We start from the raw sequence: 8477 nt of genomic DNA on the forward strand, positions 1-8477 counted from the left end.
GGAAAGATGCTCACAGCAAAGGTAGAGAATTTGCCGGTAGTTGTAAGAAGAGTTGGCCTTTGGAGACACATTAATATTTTTGCACCTGAATAATAATAACAATAATAATTAAAAGGCGGTCCTTCATACAGATCTGGTAGGTATATGCTCGGTAAAAGAGGAATGAATACATGACCTTTACTAAGAAGCCACAAGGTACAGTACTAGGATTATACCTGTAATCCCATAGTTCCCTTGGTTAGTCTCAAGCTTGCCAGATACGTATATCTGTTGCCTCTACTAGACTCTGAGGGCCCCTTAAGCAAGGACAATTTGTCTTACAGCACTTAGCAAAGTACTTTGGATATGGTATATACTCAATGCAAATTTGCTGAGTTTAATTTAATTTAGAGATACCAGCTTCAAGAAATTCCTGCTTTCAAAATATTTGCAGTGCATGGGGGAACAAAGCTAATCAACTTTAATAATTATACACATTACAAAATTAATTATGCTTATTAATATGGAAATAATTCTAAGAATGCGTCTCAATATAAAACAGTAGAAACAATTCAGTTTTACCTTCATTAAATGCGCTTTCATTTTTACCTTTCATTGCTCTCCCCTGTGGCCCAAAATTGACCTGTTTTTCCTATTTGATGGGGGAGTTCTACTCTCCTTTTCAAAACCAGTTTTCCCCTTGCTCTCTGCATGGGTAGCTCTGTCCAGCCTTTGGGTCTCAGCTGGGTTTCACTTTGATATCTCCTGGGCAGAGACTGAGCTAAGGACTTAGGAAGGGATTCCTTAGAGAGAGAGTGGAGAAGAATGAGACAAGGAAGGAGGAAAATCCAATAAAGGACCCACTTATTGGCTGGGTACGGTTATGGACTACTGGGGCTCCCTCCCCCTAGGAACCCTCTGCTGCATCACGTAGAATGTGCATCAGAATTGTTCTCTGAAACGGTTGGAGTCTGGGGCCTTTATCCACCAACTTCTCTCCTTTTTTGGTTAACGGTTGCCCCTGGTGAATACTTCCAGTTTACCCTGTACCTGGCAGAGCAAGCTCCCAAAGAAATTCTGCCAAGAAAGCCCTGAGGCAGAATTAGTAGTGGGATGCTGTCCACACGCAGGAGCACTGACCGCTACAGATGCAGTGCAAATCGAACGCAGGTTAACCCCCATGAGGCTTTGCTGAAATAGGCAGCCACTAAAGCATTTTGCCTAACAATATTGATCAGCTTTAGTTTAATTATCAGGATATATCATTGTTTATCTTTGTTCATGAGCATCTCATATTTGGGGGGCTTCCTTCTTCTGGAAACAGTACTGCAGTTTTCCTCTAGGAAAGCCACTTCTCTATTGACTATTAGGCTATTGAAGCTATTAGGCTTCAAAAGTAGAGTCCACTCCTCGTTCTAATAATGGCCAGGAAGCAGTGTGCTCCGCAGTCCAGTGGATGTGTCTTTTGCTTCAATAGTGTTTGGACAGAACAGACCCAGAGACGCCCCTTCCTCCAGCCCCCATCCACCCTCCAACCTATTTATCACTTGCAACCTTTGGACCAACCACTCAGCTCTCCTCGGTCTCAGGGACCCGCCAACATCATTTTCTGAGCTTAGCTCCTTAATGCCAATCAACCATGAGCTCCCAGATTTGTCAAAATTATTCCACGGAGATAGAGGCTGTCATCAACCGCCCGGGCTACATGCACCTGCGGGCCTCCTACACCTGCCTACTGTTACCCGAAAAACTGGGTTTGCCTCTTGGTGGGTGTCGAGTTAAAAGATACAACTGTGGAAGAACGTCTCCTGCCATATCAGTAAACAAGGGAAGTTGTGGCCATCAATCCCTCAGCCACTGCAGCCGCCCCGACTGTGCATCTGATTCAGTATGGAGGCCCTAGACAGTTAAGGAATGATTTCAAAGAGCCCAGACTCTTGCATCTTCCCATACATTAAAAAGTACTGAAGTAACTTAAAATATCTGGTTTTTCTTTAATTAACAGTAATCTTTTGATGTTCCAACTACCTGGGTTTTGTTGCAAAAACTCTTTTGTATCCTGGTTCCTCCCTTACCTCTTTGGAGCAGTCCCACAGAGCTATCTGGGAGGCTGTCTTCTGGTCTTAAGTCCTCAGAAAGTCTGCTGAAATCCTCAACTTTTAGATTGTGCCATTTTTTCAGTTGACACAACCCAACCAAAGATCAAGAAAAGGAAGGATTTATTACTTGCAGCAAGTAAGGAGAACCCTAGGGATCTTTCCCAAAGCAGTGTCTCCCTAAACAGTACAATTGAGGAAGCTAAGGGTACATGCATTTTCATGAAGGGACTTGGGTGGTCAAAAGACTCCAAGCTTTAGTTGATGGAAGTCACAGGGGTCCAGAAAAGGTTAACATCATCCTCCCATAGGTTCCAGTTGATCTGGTGGTTGAGAGCTTCAGGTTAATCTTTACCATTGAAAGAGAACTGGGAATTTTTACAATTGATATATTATCTTTGCTATTGTTACTTCTCTTACTTGACAATAGTCGTTTGTTTCTGCATTCTTTTGCTCTCTTAAGATCATTAATTACTGAAATTTGTTCAAGGACCAGCACTGTGGCCAGGCTTAGATCACAAAATGGCTTAGGCCAGAAATGGCTTATTTATGTCAAGAAAGCCATGATTGGTTCTTTCTCTGGGGACCCCCTACCCTATCTGCTTATATCAACTGTCTCTGGGCTTCTATTTTGACCTTGGCTACAATGTGTCTCTGCAGGGCGTAGGCCACTTTTCCCACAAATTGGCGGAGGAGAATCCCAAGGGTGCTGAGCGTCTCTTGAAGATGCAACACCAGCAGTGGCCTCACCCTCTTCCAGGACCTGCAGAAGCCGTCCCAAGATGAGTGGGGTAAAACCCAGGCGCCTACGGAAGCCACCGTGCTCATGGAGAAAAACCTGACCCAGGCCCTTTTGGATCTGCATGCGTTGGGTTCAGCCTGAGTAGACCCCCATCTCTGTGACTTCCTGGAGAGCCACTTCCTATAGGAGCAGGTGAAACTCATCAAGAAGATGGCAACCACCTGACCAACCTCCACAGGCTGGGGGCCCGGAGTCTGGGCTGGACGTGTATCTCTTCGAAAGGCTCACCCTCAAGCACAACTAGGAGCCTCTGGAGCCCAGCAGCCTTTGAGGAGCCCCTCTGGTGTCAGGGCTTCTTCCTGAAGCCTCTCTCTCTATAGCCACTAGGCTGCTTTGGAACCACCCTGGAGCCCTAACCCAAGCCCTGGACCAAATGGAAATAATAAAGCTTTTTGCAGCAAATAATAATAATAATAGTGGCTAGGAGGCTCCTGCTGAGCCAATCAGAGCATCATGTTCCCAATCAGCCAATGAGAAGCAATGAAATATATTCTAGGACTCTCAGTTTGTAACACATTTGCTGCACTGAGGGGAGAACTAGTTTAAGGACTGAGCCCACACACGAAAAGCAGAGAAATAGGTTTTGGTGACATTGCTTGAGGTCCTAGATAAAACTTCATAGGTAGTGTCAACTGAAAAAATACACAATCTAAAATTTGAGAATTATGTTTTATTCCATGGACAAAACTGAAGAATTAAGCCCAGGACACAGCATCTCACAGAGACTTTGAGAGACTTCTCCGAAGAGGTAAAGGAGGAGACAGGATACACAGGAGTTTTTGCAACAAAGACCAGGTAGACAGAACATCAAAAGTTTACTGTTGGGGGACTTCCCTGGTGGTGCAGTGGTTAAGACTTCACCTGCCAATGCAGGGGGTTCAGGTTTGATCCCTGGTCAGGGAGCTAAGATCCCACAGCCAAAAAACCAAAACAAACCAAAAAAAAAACCCAGAAGCAATATCAAATTCAATGAAGACTTTAAAAATGGTCCACATCTAAATAAATAAATAAATAAAAGATTACTGTTAATTAAAGAAAACCAGACATCTCAACTTAAGGAATTTAGCGCTTTTCTGTGTATGGGAAGATGCAAGAGTCTGGGCTCACTGAAATCATTCCTTTGACATGCACCTCAGCGATCTGGGGCCAGTATCCTGTGCTTTCTTTTTCTTTTTCTTTTTTTACTAATGGCCTACTTGAGTTGGTTGGGTTTTTTTAAAAATTTTTATTTTATATTGGAGCATAGTTGGTAAACAACATTGTGTTATTTCAGGTGTACAGGTAAGAGATTCAGTTATACACATATCTATTCTTTTTCAAACTCCCTGTGGTTTCTCATCCTGAGTCTCCTCAGGGTGCACTGTCGGGTGGGGTGGGGGGGTGGTGGCAGCAGCTGACTGCTAGATGGCGGCCATCCTGTTCATATCCTGAGTTCCCTCAGGGCTCACCCTCGGGGCAGCTGTAATGTAATGGCTTGATGGCTGCAACATCCTTTGTTCACTGATACTGCAGGTGATATTTTTTTTTCATTCGCAGTAGCAAGCCCGATTTCTGGATTTTTTTTTTTTTTAATGAGCCAATAAATTCCCCTTTTTGCATGAGTCAGTTTGGGTTCAGCTTTTCTATCATTTGCAACGTTAAGGATCTTGTATTGTCTAACTCCCCCAGTAGACCGTATGTTCCATGCGGGCGGAGACCTTATCTGTCTCAGTCACCATTGTATAAGCTGATATTGGCACAGTGCCTGGCACATAGTAAGTGCTCAAAAATTATTTGTTGACTTAAATAATTTATTCAGCTCCAACTCTGAGTAGTGTAAATTACACTACCGAAGAAAATTCTAGTGTTGAAAATAGTATGTAACTAAGGTAAGCTGTATTCATTCAGGTGCTGGCAGGAAATTAGGTCCAGATATTTTAACTGAGAAGGCTTTAATGAAGGGATTATTTAAAGAGTCCCTTCATGAAAGGACCACGCAAGAGAAATTGGGGGCATCTAGAGCTTGCAACAGTGAGAATCCATTACCATGCCTAGGGCTGAAGGGGACAAGGGGAGGAAATACTGTCATTAAAGCTTAGGGAGAGCAGAACTAGGGAGAAAGGGCTGTGGTACAAGAGCTAGAACTGTGGAGGAAAGTTGCCACTGTCAAAACCACAGTGCTCCAGGAGGGAAGAAATGGTGGAATTAATACCCTGACCTCTACTTCCTCCTTGCAACCCTGGCAAAACCTACCCGGAAGTCAGTCTATAAAGGAGCCTGGGTGACATGATCGCTAGAGGTAGACTGCAGGAACATGGAGAAAGGCAAGAGAATGGATCTGTATGGTCAAATGGAGAACAACTAGGTCAAATATAAGAGAAGATTCTCTTGAGAGAATAAAGAAAATAGACCACAGAAAAGAGGAAGGAAGTCAAATATGACAGAAACCTTCAAATCAAGTGTCAGTGCTGCTGCACTTCCTTCTTATGTTTTTTTCTCCTTGTAATAGGTATATATCCCTCTTCATTTTTCCCAGTTTATGCTTATTACTGCCCTCATCTTCCTAATGTTCTCTTTATGTATGAGTATTTTTTATTGCAGTGTAATTGACATACAATATCATATTAGTTTCAAGTGTACATCATAGTGATTTGATATTTACATACATTTTGAAATGGTCAAATCGATGTCTAATTACCATCTGAGACCATACAAACTTAATACAGTGTTATTGAATATATTCCCTGTGCTGTACATTGCGTCTCTGTGATTTAATTTTTTTATAGCTCAAAGTTTGTACCTCTTAATCCTTTTCACCTGTTTCGGCTGCCCCCCAACACCCTCCCATCTGGCAACCACTGTTTTGTTCTCTATGAGTTTAGTTTTGTATTGTTTGTTTTGTTTTTTGATTCCACGTATATGTGAAATCGTATGGTAATTGTCTTTCTCTATCTGACTTATTTCACTTAGCGTAATAAACTCTAGGTCCATCCATGTTCTTGCAAATGTCAAGGTTTCTTTTCTTATGGCTGAGTAATATTCTATTGTGTATATACACCAATATCTTCTTTATCCTTTCATCTATCAACAGACATTTAGGTTTCTATATCTTGGCTATTGTAAATAATACTGCAAAGGATATATACATAGGGTTGCATATATCTCTTCAAGTTAGTGTTTTCTTTTCTTTTTTCACTATTCAACTCATTCTATGAGGATGGTATAATTTTGATACAAAACCAGGAAGGGAAAATAGGAGAAAGGCAAATTACAGGCCAGTTTCACACATGAATACAGGTGCCGAGTATTCCTTAACAGGATATTAACAAAATAAATCCATCAATTAAAAAAAATAACAGTTTTACACTAAAGGCAAAAAAAAGTGAAAATAGACAAATTAGATTACAATAAAATTTAAAACTTGTGCATCAAAGAAAACTGTTTTTTTTGAATTTTTGAATTTTATTTATTTTTTTATACAGCAGGCCCTTATTAGTCATCCATTTTATACACATCAGTGTATACATGTCAATCCCAATCGCCCAATTCATCCCACCACCACCCCAACCCCCCCGCGGCTTTCCCCCCTTGGTATCCATACGTTTGTTCTCTACATCTGTGTCTCTATTTCTGCCCTGCAAACTGGTTCATCTGTACCATTTTTCTAGGTTCCACACATATGCGTTAATATACAATATTTGTTTTTCTCTTTCTGACTTACTTCACTCTGTATGACAGTCTCTAGATTCCTCCACATCTCAAAAAATGACCCAGTTTTGTTCCTTTTTATGGCTGAGTAATACTCCATTGTATATATGTACAACAACTTCTTTATCCATTTGTCTGTTGTTGGGCATTTAGGTTGCTTCCATGACCTGGCTATTGTAAATAGTGCTGCAATGAACATTGGGGTGCATGTGTCTTTTTGAATTATGGTTTTTTATGGGTATATGCCCAGTAGTGCAAGTGCTGGATCATATGGTAATTCTATATTTAGTTTCTTAAGGAACCTCCATACTGTTCTCCATAGTGGCTGTATCAATTTACATTCCCACCAACAGTGCAAGAGGGTTCCCTTTTCTCCACACGCTCTCCAGCATTTGTTGTTTGTAGATTCTGATGATGCTCATTCTAACTGGTGTGAGGTGGTACCTCACTGTAGTTTTGATTTGCATTTCTCTAATAATTAGTGATGTTGAGCAGCTTTTCACATGCTTCTTGGCCATCTGTATGTCTTTGGAGAAATGTCTATTTAGGTGTTCTGCCCATTTTTGGATTGGGTTGTTTGTTTTAATATTGAGCTGTTTATATATTTTAGAAATTAATCCATTGTCCGCTGATTCATTTGCAAATATTTTCTCCCATTCTGAGGGTTGTATTTTCGACTTGTTTATGGTTTCCTTTGCTGTGTAAAAGCTTTGAAGTTTCATTAGGTCCCATTTGTTTATTTTTGTTTTTATTTCCATTACTCTAGGAGGTGGATCAAAAAAGACCTTGCTGTGATTTATGTCAAAGAGAGTTCTTCCTATGTTTTCTTCTAAGAGTTTTATAGTGTCCAGTCTTACATTTAGGTTTCTAATCCATTTTGAGTTTATTTTTGTGTATGGTGTTAGGAGTGTTCTAATTTCATTTTTTTAAATGTAGCTGTCCAGTTTTCCCAGCACCACTTATTGAAAAGACTGTATTTTCTCCATTGTATATCCTTGCCTCCTTTGTCATAGATTAGTTGACCATATATGTGTGGGTTTATCTCTGGGCTTTCTATCTTGTTCCATTGATTTATATTTCTGTTTTTGTACCTGTATCATATTGTCTTGATTACTGTAGCTCTGTAGTTTAGTCTGAAGTCAGGTGGTCTGATTCCTACAGCTCCGCTTTTTTCACTCAAGACTGCTTTGGCTATTCGGGGTCTTTTATGTCTCCATACAAATTTTAAGATTTTTTGTTCTAGTGTCTGAAGTCAGGGAGTCTGATTCCTCCAGCTCCGTTTTTTCCCCTCAAGATTGGTTTGGCTATTCGGGGTCTTTTTTGTCTCCATACAAATTTTATTGCATTGAATCTGTAGAGTGCTTTGGGTAGTATAGTCATTTTCACAATATTGATTCTTCCAATCCAAGAACATGGTATATCTCTCCATCTGTTTGTATCATCTTTAATTTCTTTCATCAGTGTCTTATAGTCCGCATACAGGTCTTTTGTCTCCCTAGGTAGGTTTTTTCCTAGGTATTTACTTGTTTTTGTTGCAATGGTAAATGGGAGTGCTTCCTCAATTTCTCTTTCAGATTTTTCATCATTACTATATAGGAATGGAAGAGATTTCTGTGCATTAATTTTGTATCCTGCCACTTTACCAAATTCATTGATTAGCTCTAGTAGTTTTCTGGTGGCATCTTTAGGATTCTCTATGTATAGTATCAGGACATCTGCAAAACTGCCAGTTTTACCTCTTCTTCTTCAATTTGTATTTTTAATTTCTCTTTCTTCTCTGATTTCTGTTCTAGGACTTCTAAAACTATGTTGAATAATAGTGGTGAGAGTGGACATCCTTGTCTTGTTCCTGATCTTAGAGGAAATGCTTTCAGTTTTTCACCATTGAGAATGATGTTTGCTGTGTGTTTGTC

The 8477-nt window shown here is 40.4% G+C and overlaps 1 long non-coding RNA gene and 1 pseudogene across 1 annotated transcript in view; both read left to right on the forward strand.

Moving 5' to 3' along the window:
* LOC114486897 (uncharacterized) overlaps window positions 1–8477 on the forward strand; it is a 31473-nt gene that overhangs the window by 7030 nt on the left and 15966 nt on the right. The gene's annotated exons all lie outside the window — the stretch shown is intronic.
* LOC102996381 (ferritin light chain-like) lies at window positions 1619–3121 on the forward strand (annotated as a pseudogene).

Source organism: Physeter macrocephalus, chromosome 9 (genome assembly GCF_002837175.3).
Source record: "Physeter macrocephalus isolate SW-GA chromosome 9, ASM283717v5, whole genome shotgun sequence".
NCBI classification, from domain to species: Eukaryota; Metazoa; Chordata; class Mammalia; order Artiodactyla; family Physeteridae; genus Physeter; species Physeter macrocephalus.